Source organism: Ranitomeya variabilis, chromosome 3 (genome assembly GCF_051348905.1).
Source record: "Ranitomeya variabilis isolate aRanVar5 chromosome 3, aRanVar5.hap1, whole genome shotgun sequence".
Classification (NCBI taxonomy): Eukaryota; Metazoa; Chordata; class Amphibia; order Anura; family Dendrobatidae; genus Ranitomeya; species Ranitomeya variabilis.
In genome coordinates this window covers 365,290,444-365,316,095 of record NC_135234.1, presented here as the reverse complement: position 1 = coordinate 365,316,095, position 25,652 = coordinate 365,290,444, and the positions used below count along the sequence as shown (strand labels likewise).

The 25,652-nt window shown below is 45.0% G+C and overlaps 1 long non-coding RNA gene across 1 annotated transcript in view; it reads left to right on the top strand.

Annotated features, from left to right (window-relative positions):
- The first annotated feature begins 6,658 nt into the window (after positions 1-6,658).
- LOC143818240 (uncharacterized) overlaps positions 6,659-25,652 on the top strand; it is a 45,374-nt gene continuing 26,380 nt past the window's right edge. Inside the window, exon 1 of the long non-coding RNA XR_013224409.1 lies at positions 6,659-6,709. This is a non-coding gene — a long non-coding RNA (uncharacterized LOC143818240). The remainder of the gene's footprint in view (positions 6,710-25,652) is intronic.

The window sequence follows — 25,652 nt, the reverse complement described above, 5'->3', positions numbered from 1 at the left end:
GTTCCGGCGGCAGCCTGGAGAGCGACACACCGATGAACGCTCCGAGCCATCCAGGCGACCTCCCTCCTCCACCGGGTATAGGTCACTGCGTCTCCGGGCTCCAAATCGTGGTCTTGGTCATATCTTCCACCGAAGGGCTCCACTTCCTTCCGATCAACATGGACCTGCAGCGGCTCTCCAATTTCTTGAATGACTCCCCTTCCTTCCCGAGGGTTAAAGAATACCACCACACCCCAGTGCGACGGTGGGACCGCCTCAGCACTCGTCAGGTCGATCTGGACCGCAGGTTGGGGTCTATTTCTCCACGCCGTCATCAGGCGCCGCAGGTGTTCTGCCTCCGGCAGGATCCTCAGGCCCTGTGCCTGCAGCTCACACTCTGCCAGGGCCGGGATGGAGGAAGCGGGGAACACCGGAGATAGGCGGACCTCTGTGGGCTGGCCCAGCCGAGAGAGCACACAACCGTCGGCCTCCCGGCGGTGCACTACCCGCCGGGCCTCAGCTGCAGCCACACACTCCTCAGATGGTGGCCAGTTGGGTCTGCCCAGCGGTAACTCCCTGTAACGATGGCGAATCTGGGGCTGTGACGGGTAATGCAGCCTCACGCTGGATATGGGTCGCCCCCATGCGGTGCTTCCGACATCGCCATCTTTGCCTCCTCCGTGAGGTCCTCTTCCCGCGCTCTCTTTCGTGGGTGGCCCCGTCTCCATGGTCTCCACCCTCCAAAGAGGATGAGAAGGCGGACCCCAGCCGCTGACGGACACGTCCTCAGGATACAGAAGTATTTAGATTGGGCGGCCATCGTCTTTCGCGCCCTTCAGCTGGTCTACGCCCACTTCCACGCCCTTCTTCTTCTCCTGCGCTCTCCTTAGCGCTGTAATGGCGGCGGTTTTGGCGGCAAGTGGCAATACACAGTCTTTGCAATAAATTACAGTTCAAGCACAGTAAATCACAGTTCCAAGGCACACATGACCTGATTCTTCAGGCTTAAGTAGATCCTGTTCATGACGCCAAGTTTGGAGCGCCCCCCCAGACGCAGGGCCGCGGGGTACTCAGCAATGGGCTTCTCTGTCTCAGTTCTGGGGTTGTCACGGTGGCTAGACCCGGTCCGTGACCCTGCTAAGGGGCGTCCAATGAAAGTTGTAAGTGGTGGTGCGCGGTGCAGGTCGCGATGAATAACGAGGACACAGGGCTGCAGTCTCTTTACCTCTTTACTGAAGGCTTCAGGATCCTCAATCCAGAGCACTGTTAACCGGGCTGGCTGAGTCCGGCCGGTCCGAAGGCACATCCAGAGTTCCCTTTGCAGGTGGAAATCGGTGCCTACCAACTAGCGCTTGTGTGTTGTAGTCCTTCCCTGCTGAGCACCACGGGATAGTCCTCACAACTGTTGTGTCTGTTCCTGATGTTCCCTCACAACTGATTCTGATGTTCTTCTCCGTCCCCCAGATGATATGGATAGGACGCACCCGTATGATGGGAAGGCCTGGAGTCGCCCCTCTCCCACAGTTGCCCCCTATGTCTTCTTAGGTGATTTTGGTGAGACAGCCAACCTAAAATCAACTGTCCTGCCTCTGTTTGAAGTATTGCTTGGAGCCTAATACTTCCTCCGCGTTCTGGCCACCGGCTACGCGCCTCAATAGGATGTTGCCTCGATCTTACAGCACGACTCCTACTGGTGTTATCTCCTTTTTGCTTTCATCTCGTTTCTCACTCTCCACAATAAACCTCGCTTCTTGTCCTTTCTTGAGATACCGCCGCGATGTAGTGCAGGCGCGGTTCCTTAACGTTCTTTCCTGTTCGCTAGGCCTCTGTCAGGATCCCACCCCTGACAGGGACCCCCCTGAATCTTCCCCTGCAACACCCTCTGCCACAGGATGTTGCTTGGTTCCAACCCAGTCAGCTTTCTCTCTAACTTCCTATCCAACCCCCAGTTTTACCAGATTGTGAGGAGTGGCCTAATACATAGCGCCCTTAGCTCCCCCTGGAGGCCAGACTATGAAGTGTATTGGTGTCTGTGATACCTGGTCAGGTGAACTCCTTCAGTGCCATCAGACGTACCATCACTCCCCTTAGCGGCGGAGCGATGTTACTGCAACGACCAGGTCTCTGGGGCGCTGCATAAATATTGAGTCTTTGCATAAACTTGATGCATACTCATGAATACTTCATACTTCATACTTCAGTAACTTTAGAAACATCTGACTAAAATATCTTAAACGTCTAAAAACACTGAAGGAGGAAAGGTTGTGAAAAACAAACTTTGTGTCAGTCTCAAAACTTTTGGCCCCAACTTTGTGGTATTTGCAGCTGTTTTAAGCTGAGAGTGGTAACCAGCACAAATGGTAAAACAGCTGACTTTCTCACAATCACTGCAAAAGGAAGCAGCTTCTTCATCTGACAGATGTCTTTGCTAATTATATCGTTGCAGAGAACCCCTCTCAGTAATAAAAACCTTGCTGACAAACACATTTCATAACCTGGGACCTATTTGACATGATAAATGGATGTCTTCACGTAATGAAATGATACCTCAGTTTATTTTTATCACCTGTTACACACCATACATGGAGGAAAACATTTTTCAGAGTTTTACTTCCTTTTCTTCACATTACCAGCATATTCCAGTGGCCGGCACACAGGTTGTCACATCAGTCCCAAGTGAGGCTTGCAATCCAATCTCTCCAGCTCAAATATACACACGCTAGAGGCAAGTTCATAAGAGAGACATGTACAGATATAGCATTTCTTAAAATTACAAAGATATCACGGTTCAGAAACGTATAACTCAACCCCCAGCATTATACAATCCATGGCTTTTGTTGTAGTAAAGCCAGCCCATACACATTAGACTAATATCAACCAAACATGCCAATAATGGTGGGTTCAGCCATCAGTCTAATTTGTTTGGAAGACTTGACATTTTGTTTTATTGTCATGGGGTAAATATCCAGTCCCAAAATGTAGTAGGTGTCATAATAATAATATTAGCATTCATTATGTCTCTTGCCCCTTGTGCAGGCATTGTAGTAGCTTAGGATGCTTTCACACTAGCGTCGTACGACGCACGTCGCAATGCGTCGTTTTGGAGAAAAAACGCATCCTGCAAAATTGCCTGCAGGATGCGTTTTTTCTCCATACACTTGCATTAGCGACGCATTGCGACGGATTGCCACACGTTGCATCCGTTGTGCGACGGATGCTTCGTGTTGTGGCAGACCGTCGACACAATACAACGTTTCATGTAACTTTTTTTGTGCGTCGTGTCCGCCATTTCCAACCGCGCATGCGCGGCCGGAACTCCGCCCCCGCCTCCCCGGACATTACAATGGGGCAGCGGATGCATTGTAAAACTGCATCCGCTGCCCCCGTTGTGTTTTTTTTCACAGTATGCGTCGGTACGTTGGCACGTCGCATTGCGACATGCGTCGTACAACGCTAGTGTGAAAGTAGCCTTAGGTTTCCACAGTTATGGCCACTAACAGCTAACTAGGCAGGAAAGAGGGATAGGGAGCCTCCACCTGAATAGTTTCCAGCTGTAATCCAAGCGAGTTTGCTATCATGTATCTGGTGGTTGCCGATCCTTTGCTGCATTCAGCAACGTACTAAAAGGAAAGGATATGTTCAGTTAAAATGGAAAAAAGTTTATTTGGACATGATTAAAAATAAAACAATAAAAACAACCTGACGCGTTTCTAGCGTAACGGTGCGCCCTTAGTAGGATATAGGGCAAACATGCAGACAGATATAAATAAGGAACAAGCACCAGTCAGAGCAAGGAAACATAATTGATTAAAGAAATGTAGCAGCTGTAGCACAAAACAAATGAGAACTGGACGTTGAATGGTTAATAGAATCAATAGATATAGAACAAATCGTTTTTATAATTTATTCCTTGGGGAATTTTGTATCTAAACGCAATATCCAGTAAGCTTCCCTCATCAATAAATGTTTATGCCAGTCCCCTCCTAGTCTGGGATAACTGACCTTATCTATGGTAAACAGAGTGTAAAAATCGGACAGCACTCGCATGGTCAGAGTGCTGTGTGATTTTTCTCTCTCACCCATTGACTTCTATTGTGGGATGCGATCCGATTTCCGATTACAATCGCAGCATGCTGCAATTTTTTTTTCCAGTCATATCGTGATCCGATCCGAGCTGGAAAAAATAACGCAGATGAACACACAATGATAGAATAACATTGGTCCGAATGCAATCCAATTTTTTATCGGATTGCAATCGTCCGATTTCATCACAAGTGGGAATGAGCCCTTACTGTTGTTGATGTATAAAAAATAATTTGTTTTTCTTACTTACTAAAGACGCCAGTATTGCGTTGAAATGTGTTGTAAATTAACAACCTTTTTATCATTGTTGAAGAATTGATTTACTGCAGCAGCACAGTCTAACTTATTTATTTTACTCACTTATATAGCACCATTAATTCCACATTACTTTACCTATCTGCACTGTCCCTATTGGAGCTCACAATCCAGATTCCCTATAAGACTTTGGAGTGTGGGCAGGTCCAGTTTTAGACAAAATGGGGCCCTGGGCAAAAGTATAAAGTGGGGCTCCAAATGCTAAGATATTGTACCATCACACAGAAATATTTTGGTTGTATTTACATGTGCTGTGTTCAGGTGGTTAAACGAGCGTGATCGACAATATTGAAGTCATTCGACGCTTGTTCCTGAGTTTCATTACACCGGCTGAGGAAGAATGATGGGGACATATAGTCTTCGATACACTATAATGCAAGTCCCATATAGTATAATGTACTCCACATGGTCCTTGATAGAGTATAATGCAGCCCCCTCAGAGTATACTGCAGCCCCCCTCAGAGTATACTGCAACCCCCCTCAGAGTATAATGCAGCCCCCCTCATAGAGTATAATTGCAGCCCCGTCAGAGTATAATGCAGCCCATCTCAGAGTATAATGCAGCCCCCCTCAGAGTATACTGCAGTCTCCCCTCAAGTTATATTGCAGCCCCCCACAGAGTATACTGCAGCCCTCTCTCAGAGTATACTGCAGCCCAACCTTAGAGTATAATGCAGCCCCCCTCATAGAGTATAATGCAGCCCCCATCAGAGTATACTGCAGCCCCCTCAGAGTATGCTGCAGCCCCCTTTCAGAGTATAATGCAACCCCCATCAGAGTATACTGCAGTCTCCCCTCAGAGTATACTGCAGCCCCCCTCAGAGTATACTGCAGCCCCATCTCAGAGTATACTGCAGCCCCTCTCAGAGTATACTGCAGCCCAACCTTAGAGTATAATGCAGCCTCCCTCATAGAGTATACTGCAGCTCCCCTCGGAGTATAATGCAGCCCCCTTAGAGTATACCGCAGCCCATCTAAAAGAACACAGCAGCCCACCTCAGAGTATACTGCAGCCCACCAGAGTATAATGCAGCCCCTCTTAGAGTATACTGCAGCCCCCTCATAGAGTATAATGCAGCACCACACACACAGTATAATGTAGTCCCCTCATAGAGTATAATGTAGTTTCCTCATAGATTACAATGCAGCCCCCTCAGAATATAATGCACCCCCCACACACACATTATAATGCAGCCCCCTACACACACAGTATAATGCAGCCCCCCACACACAGTATAGTGCATGCACATATATACCCATACACACACAGTAGAATACATATATACACACAGTATAATACAGCCCCCCACACATGCAGTATAGTGCATACACATACACACACACAATACTTACCTCTACCAGTTGCTCCACTGCTCTGACTTCTGCAGCGTGTCTCATCAACTCCACTACTGGCACATGCTGAGTCAGTAGCAGAGGGGGAGTGATGGGAGAGGGGGCATCACCTGATGCTCTCTCCTCCATCACTGCTTCCAACTGAATAAATTGAATGCGGGGATGGGGGCGCGGCGCGGCGCCAGGCTCCTCTTAATCATGGGCCCCATAGTAGGACCCAGGATGAGCGCAGGCCCTACGCAGATGCCTGGTCTGCCAGCCCCTAATACTGCCAGCTTTGAGTGTGGGAGGAAACCAGAAAACACAGAGGAAACCCACGCAAATATGGGGAGAAGATACAAACTCCTTGCAGATGTTGTCCTTGGTGGGATTTGAGCCCAGGAACCCAGTGCTACAATGCTAATCACTGAGCCACCATGCTGCCCATAACTTATGTGTTTTGTCCAACTGAATCTAAAAACTGGACGGAGTACAGATGACAATACATATGAAGATCCTACATTTTTTTTTCTGGTTGAAAATTGAACAATATTTTTTATACTCTCACCTGAACTAACTGAATCTTTGACAAATCCTTAACAAAACCAGGTCATCTTTAGATATCTTCACATGTGTCAGAAATTCTGCAGATTTAGGGTGCTTAAATCAATAACAGTTTGCAGTAATGTACATGTGAATGGTGTTTTTAAAGTCTTGGTCATACATAGTTAAAAAAAAAAATTCAGCATAGACATATGAGCATGCTTCAAATTTTCAATACTACACAGCATGCTGCAGAAATGTTGGAAATTTTCAAAATGGATTCCAACTTTTTCAAGGTATAAGGTGTAAGTTGATGCAAATTTGCAACACAATGCTATTTCTTTTAAATCACAGTGCATTTGTTATTGGATGTAAGGCAAAATCGGATCCAGTAAACATCAACTGTCGGGTAAGAGTTGGAGACATCAGGTAGTTGACTGGCCTGCTAAATTGGATGGTAAGATTTGAAATGATTTATATTATTAATCTTATTTTCCAGTAGCATACACATTTTTATGTAGTTTCTATTTTGTGGACATTCATTGTATTGCTTTTTATAATATAAACCTGAAAATATTCTACCAAATCCTGAATCTTAAAATAAATGCTATTTTTGAGAACCCATGTTTGTGTATATCTCAAAGTTCACCGCCCTTCCTTCCTCAGAACAATACAAAAATGCTTCCTTCCTAGCTCCTAAGGATGATATTATCTAAGATTCAAATGAAATTAATTCATGGTGGGCTAGCAGGGGTTAAAGAATGAGAAAGGGACATTATGAGCAGCTGATATACAGGTGCAGGCTCGGACTGGCCCATAGGGGAACAGGGGAATCCCCTGGTCAGCCCCTGTGCAGATCTGGGACCCAATCCCAATGTATGGGCAGTACTCGGCATAATTCAGAAAAAAAAGCAGTGTCTCATGCATTAACCAAACTACCCAGTTTATTATTATGTACAGATATAGGTAGATTTGTGAATGGGGGTCGTGTAGTTTTTGTATGCAGGTGAAAAGTGGGCCCCACAAAGTCAATGTTACTGGTGGGCCCTTGACACCCCAGTCCGACACTGCAGGTGTTCCTCACAAAATTAGACTATCAACAAAAAGTACTGACCAAATACTGAACATGTGCACATGGCCTTTGGCCTTAGTTTTACAATCCAACAGTAATTGGATGAGAGTATGAGATGATCTAATACACCATAGGAAGTAGCTTTTAGAGTCTTCTCACATACATGGTCCTCTGTAGCTACCTAGTTGGCACATATACACTGTGTGCAGAATTATTCGTCAAGTTGTATTTTAGAGGATTATTTTTATTATTAATCAACAACTATGTTCTCAATCAACCCACAAGACTCATAAATATCAAACTTAATATTTTTGGAAGTTGGAGTGGTTTTTTTTTTAGATTTGGCTTTCTTAGGAGGATATCTGTTTGTGCAGGTAACTATTACAGTGCAGAATTATTAGGCAACTTAATAAAAACCAAATATATTCCCATCTCACTTGTTTATTTTCACCAGGTAAGCCAATATAACTGCACAAAATGAAGAAATAAACATTTCTGACATGCAAAAACAAAACCCCAAAAAATTAGTGGCCAATATAGCCACCTTTCTTTATGATGACACTCAACAGCCTTCCATCCATAGATTCTGTCAGTTGCTTGATCTGTTTACGATCAACATTGCTTGCAGCAGCTACCACAGCCTCCCAGACACTATTTCGAGAGGTGTATGGTGTATTGTTTTCCCTCCCTGTAGATCTCACATTTTATGAGGGACCACAGGTTCTCTATGGGGTTCAGATCAGGTGAACAAGGGGGCCATGTCATTATTTTTTCTTCTTTGAGACCTTTACAGGCCAGCCACACTGTGGAGTAGTTGGAGGCATGTGATGGAGCATTGTCCTGCATGAAAATCATGTTTTTCTTGAACGATACCGACTTCTTCCTGTACCACTGCTTGAAGAAGTTGTCTTCCAGAAACTGGCAGTAGGTCTGGGAGTTGAGCTTCACTCCATCCTCAACCCGAAAAGGTCCCACAAGTTCATCTTTGATGATACCAGCCCATACCAGTACCCCACCTCCACCTTGTTGGCTTCTGAGTCGGAGTGGAGCTCTCTGCCCTTTACTGATCCAGCCTCTGGCCCATCCATCTGGCCCATCAAGAGTCAATCTTATTTCATCAGTCCATAAAACCTTTGAAAAGTCAGTCTTAAGATATTTCTTGGCCCAGTCTTGACGTTTTATCTTATGTTTCTTGTTCAAAGGTGGTCGTTTTTCCGCCTTCCTTACCTTGGCCATGTCCCTGAGTATTGCACACCTTGTGCTTTTTGTTACTCCAGTAACGTTGCAGCTCTGAAATATGGCAAAACTGGTGGCAAATGGCATCTTGGCAGCTTCACGCTTGATTTTCCTCAGCTCATGGGCAGTTATTTTGTGCCTTTTTTTCCCAACACGCTTCTTGCGACCCTGTTGGTTATTTGCCATGAAACGCTTGATTGTTCGGTGAAGATAAAGATCACAGCTGCAAAAAATGTGCAAAAATTGCTGTGAATGTCTGGAAAATCATTTTCTCTTGGGCAAACTTTCCCTCTTACTAAATTGGTACCGAATGATGCATACACAGCTCTCATGTCAATTTAGCGTGAGATGGTTGAAAGATGATGTATTCTGTTTTGTCCATGTCCACTTTTGAAAGCGAGCAGAAAAGAAGGATAAAATAGCGGGAAGACGTGTGATTTTGATCAGTAAGGAGGTACTGTCAGGTACAGATAGGTAGATTTGCGTGTCATTGGCATACTGATGATATTGCAAACCGTGCCATTACATCAGCTGTCCCAGGCCGAAGGTGTAGATGGAGAAGAGTAGGGGGTCCTAGAACTGAGCCTTGGGGAACACCGAAAGACAGGGGTGGAGGTGTGTGGGAGAGGGAGACACTGAATGTCCCTGTAACAGTCTGGTTGTTTTTTAAAGACTCTGTCGATAACCCCAAAAAGGCCATTTGCACCAACGGCCATGCCTGCATCAGCAGGGGTAGCAAAACTACCAGCCTAACCACCACTAGCATGATCAGGCACATGGTAGCAAAGCACCCGACTTTGTTGGTTGAACACAAGGCTTCATGAACAGTGTCTGCGGGTGATACCACTGCTTCTTCCGATGTTGTGCATGAAAGCCAATCCCCTGTCCATGGTGCATGCAAAGATGCCTCCTGCCCTGCATCTGTAGTTGCATACAAACTCAACTAGCACCATCAACAAGCACGTCCACGTCCTTGTCCCAGTGCAGCGTTCAGTTGTCCATACTCCAGTCCTTGGAACGCAAGCGGAAATACGCAGTCAACACCACAGTACTAAATTCACACATTTCTCGTCTGCTTGCGCTCGAAATGTTGCATTTTAGGCTCATGGGAGAAGCTTTATGCAACATGATAGCGGTGATTGTCACAAGGTACTCAGTCCCCAGCCACCATAATTTCTCCCGGTCTGCCGTCACGACATTACACAAGCAAGCACGTGTCCCACAACATTACCCAGGTCCTCAACAATGCTGTTACAGGGAAAGTGCACCTAACCATGGACATGTGGACAAGTGCTTGAGGGCAAGGACGGTACATCTTGCTGATAGCACACTGAATTAGCGTAGAGGAAACCATGACCCAGTCGGACATTGGGAGACCATGTCATAGATGTATAGAGACAGGTTGTGGAAGGCTTTATATGTCATAGTTAGGGTTTTGAATTGTAGCCTCTGGGCAATAGGAAGGCAGTGAAGTGAGTGGCAGAGAGGAGAGGCTGGGGAATAACAGACGGACAGTTGGATTACTCGGGCAGCAGAGTTTAGGATAGATTGGAGTTGTGAAAAAGTGCTAGAGGGGAGGCCAGAGAGTAGAAGGTTGCAATAGTTGAGGCGGGAGATCATGAGGGCGTGCACAAACATTTTTGCAGTTTCTTGGAATGTACTGATCCTGGAAATATTTTTGAATTGTAGTGGGAAGGAGGAGGCAAGGGCTTGGAAATGTAGCTTGAAAGAGAGGGCAGAGTCGAGGATCACCCCAAGGCCCCGAACATGCAGGACTATTTGTCCCGCTGTGCTGTCCTGGCATTACACAGGCACGTGTCCCACAACATTACCCATGCCCTCCACAATGCTGTTACTGGGAAAGCCCACCTAACCACAGACACGTGGACAAGTGATTGTAGTCAGGGACGGTACATCTCACTGATGGCACACTGGGTTAACATAGTGGTAGCCAGGACCCAGTCCGACCTTGGGATGGTGCACGTCCTCCCAACCCCGAGTATTGCGGGCCCTACGTCGGTCTGGGTTGTCCCCACAGTCTACAGTTCCTGCACCTCCTCCTCCTTCGCATCCTCTTCAGCCTCCATCTCCGAAAGTAGGACATCAGTCACAAGCTGGAAGCACTGCAGCACTGCCTCATCCAATCGGCAACAGGCTGTGCTGAAGCTAATATGCTTAGGTGACAAACCGCACAATGATGAAGAGTTGTGGACAGCTCTGAAAGAGCAGGCAGATCTGTGGCTGACACTGCTGAACCTACTGCCAGGCATGGTCCTGTGTGACAATGGCTGGAACCTGGTGGCTGCTTTGTGGCGAGGCGAGCTCAAACATGTGCCATGATTGGCCCATGTGCTTAACCTCATTGTTCAATGTTTTCTGAAAAGCAACACGGAGGTGCCAGATCTGCTAGGAAAAGTACGAGACTCTGTGGACCCATTTTAGAAAGTCAGCTAGAGCTTCATCCGCGCTTGCAGCTTCTGGCTCACCGACTGGTGTGTCATGTTCCCACGTGTTGGAACTCTACACTGCAGATGTTGGAAAGGATTTGTGAGCAGAAGAGGGCAGTTGGTGACTACCAGCATCAACAAGGCCGTCGGTATTCAGTTCTGACTTCACACATAAGATCTCAGGAGTGGACATGAATGTCAGACACATGTACCATCCTCCAAAACTTTGAGGAATCCACCAAGATGGTGAGTGGCAATGATGGCATAATTATCATCTCCATCCTGCTTCTCTGTGTTCTAATATTAATATTTATAGTTATTTATATAGCTCCAACATATTTACAGTTTAACAGTTTCAAACACAACAGTCCTAAGTAACAACGATAGCAATAATACAATAATTAAACAGAAATAAAACTACCCTGCTTGTGACAGCTTACAATCTACACTAAGTAACAATGATAGCAATAATACAATAATCAAATAGAAATAAAACTACCCTGCTAGTGACAGCTTACAATCTACACAAAGTAACAATAACAATAATTAAACCCAAACAAAAGATCCTGCTCGTGACAACTTACAATCTACAATGAGGTGGGGGAGATAAAAGCTACAGAGGTGTATTTACAATAATGTATTTACAATGATGTATTTACAATGATATAACTGAGGTTTGTCGAAAGTCGTGGAGGCCTGAGGACAAGGAGGAGGAGGAGAGCATGGTCAGTCATCCTCTTGGTGAGGACACGGAAGTATTGACTGTTAGCAGCCTTGCACACATGGCTGAGTTTATGTTATGCTGCCTTTCCCGTCACGCTCGCGTTCTCAAAATTTTGGGTGAGAGGCAGTACTGATTGGTGACACTTCCAGACCCACACTACAAGGAGAACTTTATATCTCTTATTCCAGAGGCAGACAGATGTACTAAAATGTTTGAGGACCAGAGAGTCCTTCTTGCGGAATTATTAAAAAAATTCCCATCTAAAAATGCTAGCAGCAGAGGTCACAGTTCGTTGGCCAAGCAACGAGTACATGTGAGAGAGACACAACTCAAATCCATAGAATGTAAGTCTGCAAGGACAGGGTCCTCTCCCCTCTGTACCAGTCTGTCACTGTAATCTTGTTTACTGTAAACAATATTTATAACCCTGTATGTAACCCCTTTCTCATGTACAGCACCATGGAATTAATGGTGCTATATAAATAATAATAATAATAATAATAATAATAATCCAGCTGAGGCAGTGGAACACTGGCAAAGTTCAGGGAGAGTTTTCTTAGACACTCCCATCGCCCTGGCCCTGGCCCTGGCCCTGGCCCTGAGGCGGGGGGACTCTCACAAGGAGTGCAAAGTTTGGGAAAACGCTGAAGGAGTACCTTGCTAACCGTACCAACATCCTCTGTCATTCCTCTGAGCCTTATTGGTTAGCACAGCTGAACATGTTATATAAGAGAAAAAGATAGGCCTAACAAAATGGGAGTCACCACCATAGAACTATAGAATATCAAGATAACAACTTTATTTCACACTGATGCAAAAGACAGAACATTTAAAAACATTTAAAAAACAAAGGGATGACACATATCCCTATATCAACACAAAGCCTATAATAAGGCCTAAGCACCGCACCCCCAGCACAAGGGTTAAATACACATGCCCAGTATTGTGAACAAAAATGCCCTAAAGAATTTTAATCAAATGGCTAACAATAACCAGTCCCCCCGGTCCATGCAGTGGTTCCAATATAGGGAGACAGGTATAAGCCTGATAGCTAATATACCAGCACCCTGTAATGACATAAAAACCTGCAAAACAACAATAAAAACAATATTATGTGTAATAGTCTGTCCAGCAAAAGAAAATGGCTGTAGACAGACAAGGAAACCATACCAACCAGAGGGAACAGGAGCCGGTGATGTAAGATATCCGGGCAGAAAATGACCCATAAAGACCAATAGTGAGGGCATGTGTACCCTATAAGAGGTGAGTGCGGGCAGCAGACACCCAACGCGTGTCGCCACGCAGCGGTGGCTTCGTCAGGGGTAAGGTCTGCATGCCCTGTCCTCTGCTTAAATATAGAAAATATGCGGTAACATACCAATCAGCAGCTGTGTGGGCGGAAGAGCCGCATGGAATAGTAGAAATGTCACTTACGTTTGCCGGGCCCGGCATAAGTGTACTGCGCATGCGCCGGCATCCCAGAGCGGAAGTGTAAGCTCCGCTCATGGTTGCCGTAGCAGCGCGCACACAAAATAGAGAACGCTTGCGCAACAGAGGGGAGATGAAAACAGAGTGAGTCTGAAATCCAGCAGTGGAATACATAGGGCTAATAACACAGAGCACAATAATAGTGCCATAGTAGCCCAAACATATCACATGAGGAAGTTAGAGGAAGTTAGCCCTAACTACACTTATAAAAAGCAAACATACCACAGGGGCAATGATGCTGAAAGGGGAAGAAGAATATATTATGAGATATCATTATAAGCAACATGTCATGGAATAAGCAAAACATTCAATAGCTGGAAAAAAAACCAAAATGAATATACTGTTCAACAACTATACATATACTGGGAACCGGATAAAAGGCTGCACACAGAGTATGTAATCATAATCATAATAATCATAATCATAATAATGTACTCATATACTACAAGGCAGGCCTGTGCGCACATCCAATTGTATAGTTCATTGTTTATAAAAACCAGTAAACAAAAGATCTTCATTAATGCCGAAAGGAATGACACAGTTCAGGTCAAAAATCCACTTGGATTCCCGCTTGAGAAGCTCAAGGGTGACATTTCCACCCCTCATGTTCATATTGACTGCTTCAAGTCCTAAAATCTTCGTGCCAGCCCACTGTGAGTTATGTTCCACCAAGTAGTGCGCAGCCACAGATGTGAGGGTTTTCCCCTTGGCCTTGTCCCTTTGTGCTGTGGTGATGTTGGAGAGATGTTGTTGTATACGTCTCCTAAGCTCCTGTGTGGTTTGGCCCACATAGATTTTTGGGCATGAGCACACCAATGCATAGATCAAATTCCGGGACCTGCAATTGAAATAGGACTTGGTAGGCGTCTGTGAAGACAAAAAAGGCATCATAATTTTCTCATCACGACTGGTAAAGGGGCAGATACTGCAGTTGCCACATGGGAAGGTACCCTTGAGTCTGACCCCTCTACCAAGCCTGGTAACTGGTCGCTGAAAGTGACTATGGCTCAGTTGGTCCCTAAGACTCCTGGCCCTCCTAGCCACTAAATTTGGTTGGGGGGCAATATGGGGGAGGAGTTTCGACTCACTCTGTAAAATACCCCAGTATTTTGACAGGATCCCTCGCAAGTCTTGCCACTGATTATTAAAAGCTGTGATTATACCAAGCGGCTTCTCTTTGGTCCTGTGTCTACCCTGTAGCAAATCATCCCTATTACTATTGTTAGCCACCGTAAAGGCCCGGGAAATGACCCGCTTGGGGTAACCCCTCTCTCGGAAACGTGCGGTGAGCTCGCGGGAGTGTCTAGTGAAATCCCCGCGCTCACTGCAATTTCTTCTGACTCTTAAAAATTGACCCTTGGGAATACCAGCTTTTAAATGCAGGGGATGGAAACTATCGAAATGAAGAAGGCTATTCGTAGCCGTTGGCTTCCGATAAAGGGTAGTCTGAATTCGCCGACCCCTCACCTGCAATTTCAAATCCAAGAAGTCAATTTCCGTCTGAGAGTAGTGAGATGTAAGACGAATATTCCAGGGGTTATTGTTTAGGGTATCCACAAAATCCTTACAGAGTTCCTGAGTACCTGTCCAGATGAAGACAACATCGTCAATATAGCGAAACCACTTACTGACATGTTCTACAAAGTATTCCGAGCAGTATACCCTAGTGGCCTCCCACCAGCCCAAAGCGAGGTTAGCATATGCAGGGGCACAACGTGCCCCCATTGCAGTGCCCCTTACTTGCCTGTAGTAGACCCGATCAAAGATAAAGTAATTTTGGTCCAAAACAAAAAGCAACAAGTCCAAGATGAACGAGTCGTGTCCTCTATCTCCTGTGGTCTTAAGGTCCAGAAAGTACGACACAGCACCAATGCCCCACTCATGTCCAATACACGTGTACAATGATTCCACGTCGAGTGTAACGAGCCATGCCCCCGGTGGAATCTCAAGATCCTGAAGTTGTAGAATAAGGGATGTAGAGTCCCTAACATAGGACTTGAGGGACAAAACTATAGGTTGAAGAAAAAAGTCAATGTAAACACATGGCTTTTCAAGTAAACTACCAATCCCGGAGACAATCGGCCTACCGGGAGAGGTCCGTATAGATTTGTGCACCTTCGGCAGCATGTAGAAGGTGGGAGTCCTGGGATCTCCACAGATAGGTTGTGTATGTTCTGACTTATGTTACATCATTTGGGTGATAATTATTCATACCTATTTTCCTCACAATATATTCATTTTTTTCTTCAAGGCTTCGGAATATAATGTTGTAAAAGTGAAAGCAAGTTGGTGAAGTGTGTTTTAACTCAAATGTGAAAGTAATTGTCATCCTTACTATTTCTCCATTCCGTGTGCGGCTAACCACCTCATTGATCTTATTGACTTTCTTTGGCAAGAAAACTACAGATCCATCAATGCCACATGCTTTTCCTATTAATTCATCATGCTGGTAAAGTAGAGGTGAGATTAGGGATCTAGATAACATCTGTGGACTGTAGTCAACTTGACACTGTGACAAAACCCACTGGGGTCTAGCTACCAATTTGACATATTTTGTGCACAGCTGAACAGAGTTGTCATAAAAACAAGATTTTTATTTCATAACATGTTGGATGGATTGTCTAGTGGAAACATCCATATAGTATTATTATTATTATTTATTTATATAGCGCCATTAACTCCATGGTGCTGTACACGAGAAGGGGTTACATGTAAAGTAACAGATATCGTTTACATTAAAAAAATTTACTATGACAGACTGGTACAGAGGGGAGAGGACCCTGTCCTTGCGGACTTAAATTTTGCGGGATAATGGGGAAGAGACAGAAGGTCAGGGGTGTGGCAGCTAAGGTGGTGGTGAGGCGGCAGCTCGGGTGGTGGTGTAGAAGTCACATCTACGACCACCATGCTCTCCAATTGACAGATCTTGAAATACAGCCAATATGTCAAAATATCTAGCTTCTCTTATAGAAAATGCAGGGGTTCCTTTTTGATGTCCTCGTCCAACCAGTTCAGTATTAGTAGGTGATGGATTGTCAGAATCCGGCCCATGAACACCAGACTTCAGTAGTTGCGAGTCCTGGCCCTGTGCTTTTCCACTTGCTCTTGCTCTGGCTCTTTCAGTCATGATTTAATCTTGAAGATTTTGCCTTCGTAATACAGAGACAGAGTACAACACCACCCAAGCGTTCACTCTCTGCTCCTCAGACTTTCTATAAGCGCAGTTACTGCATCTAGGCAGAAGATGATGATGGTGGTAGTAGTTGGAGCAGTTAAGACAGTCACGAAGAAGCCATGATAACTTGAAACAGAAGTATTTTTACCGAGATACCACACTGTTCAATATGTGGCCTGTATTTTTTAATTTTTAAAACTTAAATAGTGTACTGAACTAGGGCAACAAAGAGCACATACGGTGGAATGTAAGCCTGAATTGCCACAATTTGTAGGCCACAAATACATCAGACATCTGACAGCGATACCACACTGCCAAATATGTGGCCTGTATTTTTTTAAATGCAAAATAGTGCTGTATATAAGTGGAGTAACAGACAGGAAAAAAACTGGAATAATGGCCTAAAATGCCCAAACCTGGAGCACGCAGATATATGAGGCCTGTCATGGAAATACCACACTGCCAAATATGTGGCCTGTATTTTTTTAAATGCAAAATAGTGCTGTATATAAGTGGAGTAGCAGACAGGAAAAAAAACTGGAATAACAGCCTAAAATGCCCAAACTTGGAGCACGCAGATATATAAGGCCTGTCATGGAAATACCACACTGCCAAATATGTGGCCTGTATTTTTTCTTTATTTAAATTCAAAATAGTGCTGTATATAAGTAGAGTAACAGACAGAAAAAAAACTGGAATGACAGCCTAAAATGCCCAAACTTGGAGCACGCAGATTTATGAGGCCTGTCACGGAAATACCATACTGCCAAATACGAGGCCTATTTTTTTTGAGGTTTGCTAAATAGTGCTGTATATAAGTTGAGTAACAGATGGGAAAAAACTGTAATAATTGCCTAAAATGCCCAAACTTGGAGCACGCAGATATATGAGGCCTGTCACGGAAAGACCACACTGCCAAATCTGTGGCCTGTATATTTTTTTTGAGGTTTGCTAAATAATGCTGTAAATAAGTAGAGTAACAGACAGGAAAAAAACTGGAATAATGGCCTAAAATGCCCAAACTTGGAGCACGCAGATATATGAGGCCTGTCACGGAAATACCACACTGCCAAATATGTGGCCTGTATTTTTTTGGAGGTTTGCTAAATAGTGCTGTATATAAGTAGAGTAACAGACAGGGAAAAAACTGTAATAATTGCCTAAAATACCCACACTTGGAGCACGCTGATATATGAGGCCTGTCACGGAAAGACCACACTGCCAAATCTGTGGCCTGTCACAACAACAACACACTGCCAAATATGTGGCCTGTATTTTTTATCTTTTTAAATGCAAAATAGTGCTGTATATAAGTAAACAGATAGGAAAAAAACTGGAATAACGGCCTAAAATGCCCAAACTTGGAGCATGCAGATATATGAGTCCTGTCACAGAAATACCACACTGCCAAATATGAGGACGATATTTTTTTTGAGGTTGGCTAAATAGTGCTGTATATAAGTAGAGTAACAGACAGGGAAAAAACTGTAATAATTGCCTAAAATACCCAAACTTGGAGCACGCTGATATATGAGGCCTGTCACGGAAAGACCACACTGCCAAATCTGTGGCCTGTATATTTTTTTGAGGTTTGCTAAATAGTGCTGTATATAAGTAGAGTAACAGACAGGAAAAAAACTGTAATAATGGCCTAAAATGCCCAAACTTGGAGCATGCAGATATATGAGGCCTTTCATGGAAAGACCACACTGCCAAATATGTGGCCTGTATTTTTATTGGGGTCTGCAAAATAGTGCTGTATATAACTAGATTAACAGACAGCAAAAAAATGGAATACCTCATACATATATCTGTGACACGGATGTATGAGGTGTGTCACAGATATACCACAAAATATGTGGCCTGTATGTATTTTTTGGGGGGTTCAGCAAAATGGTGTCAAGAAATAGTGTAAGACACTCAAAAAAAATTCTACTCTACCGTACCACAAAAAAATTTAAGATTTTTCTGCGCACTCTTAAGTGATTTTTGTGACCCATTTAAAAATGCTGGATTTTCACGCTGTGCTAGAAAAAGGATCTGGCTGTATTGTGCAGTGTCAAAAAGCAAATGGAGACAAAAAAGGGCTCTGGATTGCTTTGCAATACAATACTCTCTATTAACTTGGCAAAAAGAAATTTCCTAGCCACTTATACCTGGGGCTAGGTATATACGGTCAATATAGGCTATAGGTAGCAGCAGCAGACAGTAATGGAATGGACCCTCTTGATGTATGCAATGATATCTATATACCCACATACAGTGCCTGCAGGCCTTGCACTGATATGTATAGAGCGACGTACACTCCCCTGCCTACCTAACACTGCAACCTATCTACTCCGGAATTAGTCATTAGAAGGACTGTTGGTTTAGCTGGAATTGTGGATTCTATGTTGGTAGATCCACACTAACTAATAAATTCCCAAATCTGACCCTATCTCAGCAGCAGCTCTCCCTACACTGTCTGATTCCAGAATGCGCCGAGCAGGGCAGCGTCCGGTCTCTTATACCACTGATGAGGCTGTGCGGCCCAGCCAATCACTGCAAAGCCACAACAAAGATGGCTGCGGCGTTACAGTGCCTGGCAGACTATCCCTGCATGTTCATTGGATCTCTAAAGTCCGCCAAAAATGCAGGGTGGAGACCCGAGTTCCCCCCAAGTAATCCCAGAAATGCTCAGTGCTCGCCGAATACACCGAGTACAGTGATACTCGGGTGAGCCGGCTTCACTGTCTCCGCCTTCGGACATATTGAACATCAACAGGAAGTCAGGGCCGTGGCAGAACACTCACTTCCTTATAATATTCAATTTGCCCAAAGGCAGGGACAGTGACGCGAGTGCTGATTGGGTGCAGGGCTCACGTGACATAACAAACTCACATGAGCCCTGGGAACACAAGTGGCAACACTGCTGGAACGACTTCAGCATTGGAGGTGAGTATAGGTGTTTTTATTTAAATGGGCCAAACATAAGGAATGAGAAGAGGTTTTCCAAGTTGTGGAAACCCCTTTAAGATGATGCTGATCTACACTTATCAGCAGTGGTCGCTACACAATAAATGGAGCTGTGCTTTATAGCTCTGCACATTGTTTATATCCAGCTGCCACCAAAGCCAAAAACAGCTGATAGGTAGGGTGGTAGTGAACATAAATTCCCTTAAAAGACAAATTTTATTTATCAATATCTAAAAATAACACCACCCCAGTGCTCTCCCGGCAGAAAAAAAGATCTGCCAAAAATAGCTAAAAGTGACCAAGATCTAGCGCATACCCTGCAATATCCTAATCTGTCACTTGCCTTGCTGTGGAGGTTGGCACCCTTGATAACGATTTTTTGGCGCCCCAAGTCAACGTGGACTAACCCTCACTGCCCTTTCTCACCCTATTATAAAGGTGAGAAAACCATTATATAAGAACAGAGATGAAAAAAAGCAAAAAAATGGTCACAAAAAAATTAAAAATAACAAATATAATCAAAATTAGCAAAAAGACCAAAGCAGGACAACTAGTGCAGTAATTTATGGTTCCAGTCCTTGCACTACCATAATTGCCAATTGCTGCTCAATAACAATGGGTATGCTGCCAAATTCACCATATATGAATGCCAATACGGCATCAAGCAATATCAATAAACAAAAGAAAAAAGTGCCCACAACACCTCATACTATACTATACAGCATCTACTGTAGCTGACTTGTATATTCTCCGTCAGTCTAGACTGTGCCCATAAATGGGGCCTGCAACATCAGTCATCAATACAAGATGTGCCCTTATTAAAAATAATAGTAATGATAGAAGACACTTATCAAGATGTTCTGTGCCTCAATGCGTTTCCCCATGGTGCAGTTCATCAGGAGGCCCGTCATATGTGCCAGATACCAGATGCCATAGATGAAAAGCATAACCGGCGGTCCACAACGGGTGGAGCTATATACCCCCGTCAATACGATTGCTCCAATCAGCGCCATCGCTAATCAATGATGGCAGAGAAAACTGGGTAGTTAAATGTTTACTTGCCATGTCCCAAGCATATTCCTAATTACAACGTGGGTCCCAGAGTACTGCGCATGCCCGGAAGTATTCCCCCGTCCAATACAACTCACTTTAACGTTCCATGCTGCAGCGTGCGTTCCAATCTAATGCACAAGACCGGAAGTGATAACTCCTCTCCATCTGCCTGCGACGCAACACGTGGGTCCTAGGGTACTGCGCATGCCCGGAAGTATTCCCCCGTCTAATATGAATCACTATAGCATTACTCCTTGCAGCGTGCGTCCCAATATAATACGCAGGATCGGAAGTGACGTCTCCTGTTACGATCTGGTGGCTTAAGAGCAGCATGGGACGTACTCTGGAGAAGGTGGTACATGTACTGACCGCAGACCCTGAACCTAACACCGCAACTAGAAGTAGCCGTGGAATGTACCTAAACAAATCCTTATACAGACCAAGCTGGACAAGACAAAACATGGAACATAACTGAACAATAAGACCACAGCATGTGGACAGCAAAATCAAGGCCAGAACTTATCTTTGTTGAAAAGAACTGTAAAGCAGAAGAGACCAGGCAGGGATGTGAATCCTCCAGGAACAATGGACAACTGGCACTGACTAAAGGGTGAAGCAAGACTAAATAGCCCTGTCCAAATTGCAAAAAGTGAAAACACCTGATAAATGCTGTGATTCAGAGACAGCAGCGCTACCACTTACAACCACCGGAGGGAGCCCAAGAGCAGAATTCACAACAGTACCCCCCCCTTGAGGAGGGGTCACCGAACCCTCACCAGAGCCCCCAGGCCGATCCGGACGAGCCAAATGAAAAGCACGAACAAAATCCTCAGCATGAACATCGGAGGCAACAACCCAAGAATTATCCTCCTGGCCATAACCCTTCCATTTGACAAGATACTGAAGCCTCCGCCTCGAAAAATGAGAATCCAAAATCTTCTCAACCACATACTCCAACTCCCCATCAATCAACACCGGGGCAGGAGGATCAACAGAGGGAACAACGGGCACCACATATTTCCGCAACAAAGATCTATGAAAAACATTATGGATGGAAAAAGAGGCTGGAAGGGCCAAACGAAAAGACACTGGATTGATAATCTCAGAAATCCTATAAGGGCCAATAAACCGAGGCTTAAACTTAGGGGAAGAAACCTTCATAGGGACATTACGGGAAGACAACCAGACCAAATCCCCAACCCGAAGCCGGGAACCAACACAGCGATGACGGTTAGCAAAACGCTGAGCCCCTTCCTGAGACAACACCAAATTGTCAACAACATGAGCCCAAATTTGCTGCAACCTATCAACCACAGAGTCCACCCCAGGACAATCAGAAGGCTCAACCTGCCCTGAAGAAAAACGAGGATGAAAACCAGAGTTACAAAAGAAGGGTGAAACCAAGGTAGCAGAACTAGCCCGATTATTAAGGGCAAACTCGGCCAATGGCAAGAAAGCCACCCAATCATCCTGATCAGCAGACACAAAGCATCTCAAATAAGTTTCCAAAGTCTGATTAGTTCGCTCGGTTTGGCCATTTGTCTGAGGATGAAATGCGGAAGAAAAAGACAAATCAATGCCCAGCCTAGCACAAAAGGCCCGCCAAAACCTAGAAACAAACTGGGAACCTCTATCGGACACAATGTTCTCCGGAATGCCATGCAAACGAACCACATGCTGAAAAAACAACGGAACCAAATCAGAAGAGGAAGGCAACTTAGGCAAAGATACCAAATGAACCATCTTAGAAAACCGGTCACAAACCACCCAGATAACTGACATCCTCTGGGAAACCGGAAGATCCGAAATAAAATCCATAGAAATATGCGTCCAAGGCCTCTCAGGGACTGGCAAAGGCAAAAGCAACCCACTAGCGCGGGAACAGCAAGGCTTGGCCCGCGCACAAGTTCCACAGGACTGCACAAAAGAACGCACATCCTGTGACAAAGAAGACCACCAAAAGGACCTACCAACCAAATCTCTGGTACCAAAAATCCCAGGATGACCGGCCAACACAGAACAATGAACCTCCGAAATCACTTTACTAGTCCATCTGTCAGGAACAAACAATTTCCCCACTGGACAGCGGTCAGGTTTAACAGCCTGAAATTTCTGAAGAACCCGTCGTAAATCAGGGGAGATGGCAGAAAGAATCACTCCTTCCTTCAGAATACCGACCGGCTCAAGGACCCCAGGAGAATCAGGCAAAAAGCTCCTAGAGAGGGCATCAGCCTTAACATTCCTAGAACCCGGAAGATACGAGACCACAAAATCAAAACGGGAGAAAAACAGGGACCATCGGGCCTGTCCAGGATTCAGCCGTTTGGCAGACTCGAGATAAATCAGATTCTTATGATCGGTCAAGACCACAATACGGTGCTTGGCCCCCTCAAGCCAATGTCGCCACTCCTCAAATGCCCACTTCATAGTCAACAACTCACGATTGCCGACATCATAATTGCGTTCCGCAGGCGAAAACGTTTGAGAAAAGAAGGCACACGGTTTCATCAAGGAACCATCAGAATTCCTCTGAGACAAAACGGCCCCTGCCCCAATCTCAGAAGCGTCAACCTCAACCTGAAAAGGAAGAGAAACATCCGTCTGACGCAACACAGGGGCAGAAGTAAATCGGCGTTTAAGCTCCTGAAAGGCAGAAGCGCCTTTCTTCGTCAAATCGGTCAGGGGTTTAACCACACTGGAGAAGTTGGCAATGAATCGGCGATAAAAATTAGCAAAGCCCAAAAATTTCTGAAGGCTCTTCACGGATGTGGGCTGGATCCAATCATGAATGGCCTGAACCTTAACCGGATCCATTTCTATAGATGAGGGAGAAAAAATGAAGCCCAAAAAAGAAATCTTCTGTACTCCAAAGAGGCACTTAGACCCCTTCACAAACAAGGCATTATCACGAGGGATCTGAAATACCATCCTGACTTGTTTCACATAAGACTCCCAATCATGTGAAAAAATCAAAATATCCAAATATACAATCATGAATTTATCAAGATAATTCCAAAATATATCATGCATGAAGGACTGAAACACAGATGGAGCATTAGAGAGTCCGAATGGCATCACAAGGTATTCAAAATGGCCTTCGGGCGTATTGAACGCAGTTTTCCATTCGTCCCCCTGCTTAATACGAACCAGATTGTATGCCCCTCGAAGGTCAATCTTAGTAAACCAACTAGCCCCCTTAATCCTAGCAAACAGATCAGAAAGCAAAGGCAAAGGGTATTGGAATTTGACTGTGATCTTATTCAAGAGGCGATAATCAATACAGGGTCTCAAGTAGCCATCTTTTTTGGCAACAAAGAAAAAACCTGCTCCCAATGGTGAAGAAGATGGCCGAATATGCCCCTTCTCCAAGGACTCCTTCACATAGCTCCGCATGGCGGTATGTTCTGGCACAGACAGGTTGAAAAGTCGGCCCTTAGGGAACTTACAGCCTGGAATCAAGTCAATAGCACAATCACAGTCCCTATGCGGTGGAAGGGAACTGGACTTGGGCTCATCGAACACATCCTGGAAATCTGACAAAAACTCAGGAATTTCAGAAGAGGGGGAGGAGGCAATCGACATCACAGGAACGTCACCACGAACCCCCTGACAACCCCAACTAGTCACAGACATAGATTTCCAATCTAATACCGGATTATGCACCTGTAACCATGGGAAACCCAGCACAATAGCATCATGCAAATTATGCAACACCAGAAAACGACAATCTTCCTGATGGGCTGGCGCCATGCACATGGTCAGCTGTGTCCAAAACGGAGGTTTATTTTTAGCCAACGGTATAGCATCAATGCCCCTCAAAGGAATAGGACTCTGCAAAGGCTGCAAGGGGAAACCACAACGTCTGGCAAATTCTAAGTCCATTAAATTTAGATCGGAGCCTGAATCCACAAATGCCATGACAGAAAATGACAATAATGAGCAGATCAGGGTCACAGATAACAGAAATTTAGGTTGTACAGTACTGATGGTAACAGAACCAGCGATTCTCTTGGTACGCTTAGGGCAATCAAAAATAACATGAGCAGAATCGCCGCAGTAAAAACACAACCTATTCTGACGTCTGAATCCTTGTCGTTCAGCTCTAAACACAATCCTATCACATTGCATAGGCTCAGGACTGTGCTCGGAAGACAATGCCATAGTGTGCACAACTCTGCGCTCGCGCAAGCGCCGATCAATCTGAATGGCCAGAGACATAGAATCACTCAGACCAGCAGGCGTGGGGAACCCCACCATAACATCTTTAATGGATTCAGAAAGACCCTTTCTGAAGATTGCCGCCAAGGCATCCTCATTCCATTTAGTCAGTACAGACCATTTTCTAAACTTCTGGCAATATGATTCTGCCGCTTCTTGACCCTGAGACAGGGCCAACAAGGTCTTCTCAGCATGATCCACTGAATTAGGTTCGTCATACAATAACCCAAGCACCTGAAAAAAGGTGTCTACATTAAGCAACGCCGGATTCCCAGGTTCCAGGGCAAATGCCCAATCCTGGGGGTCACCACGCAGCAGAGATATAATAATTTCAACCTGCTGGATGGGATCACCAGAGGAACGGGGTTTCAGAGAAAAAAACAGTTTACAGTTATTTTTAAAGCTCAGAAATTTGGACCTATCCCCAAAAAACAAATCAGGAGTTGGAATTCTAGGCTCTAAAACTGGAGTCTGAACGATATAATCGGAAATACCCTGTACTCTAGCAGCAAGTTGATCCACACGAGAAGCCAATCCCTGAACATCCATACCAGCGCCGAACTCCTGAGCCACCCAGAGGCAAAGAGGGAAGAGAAAAAAAAAACACAACAGACTACAGAAAAAAAAATGGCTCAGCACTTTCCTTCCCTTCTTCTGAGATGCGGTTAACTCATTGTTGGCCAGTTGTACTGTTATGATCTGGTGGCTTAAGAGCAGCATGGGACGTACTCTGGAGAAGGTGGTACCTGTACTGACCGCAGACCCTGAACCTAACACCGCAACTAGAAGTAGCCGTGGAATGTACCTAGCGCTCCCTAGACATCTCGACACAGCCGGAGGACTAACTACCCCTAGAGATAGAAAAGGGAAAACTATCTTGCCTCAGAGAAAATCCCCAAAGAACAGGCAGCCCCCCACAAATATTGACTGTGAGAGGAGAGGGAAAAAACATACACAGACTGAAATGAGAATTTAGCAAAGGAGGCCACTTCTAGCTAAATAGAAAGGACAGGACAGAGTACTATGCGGTCA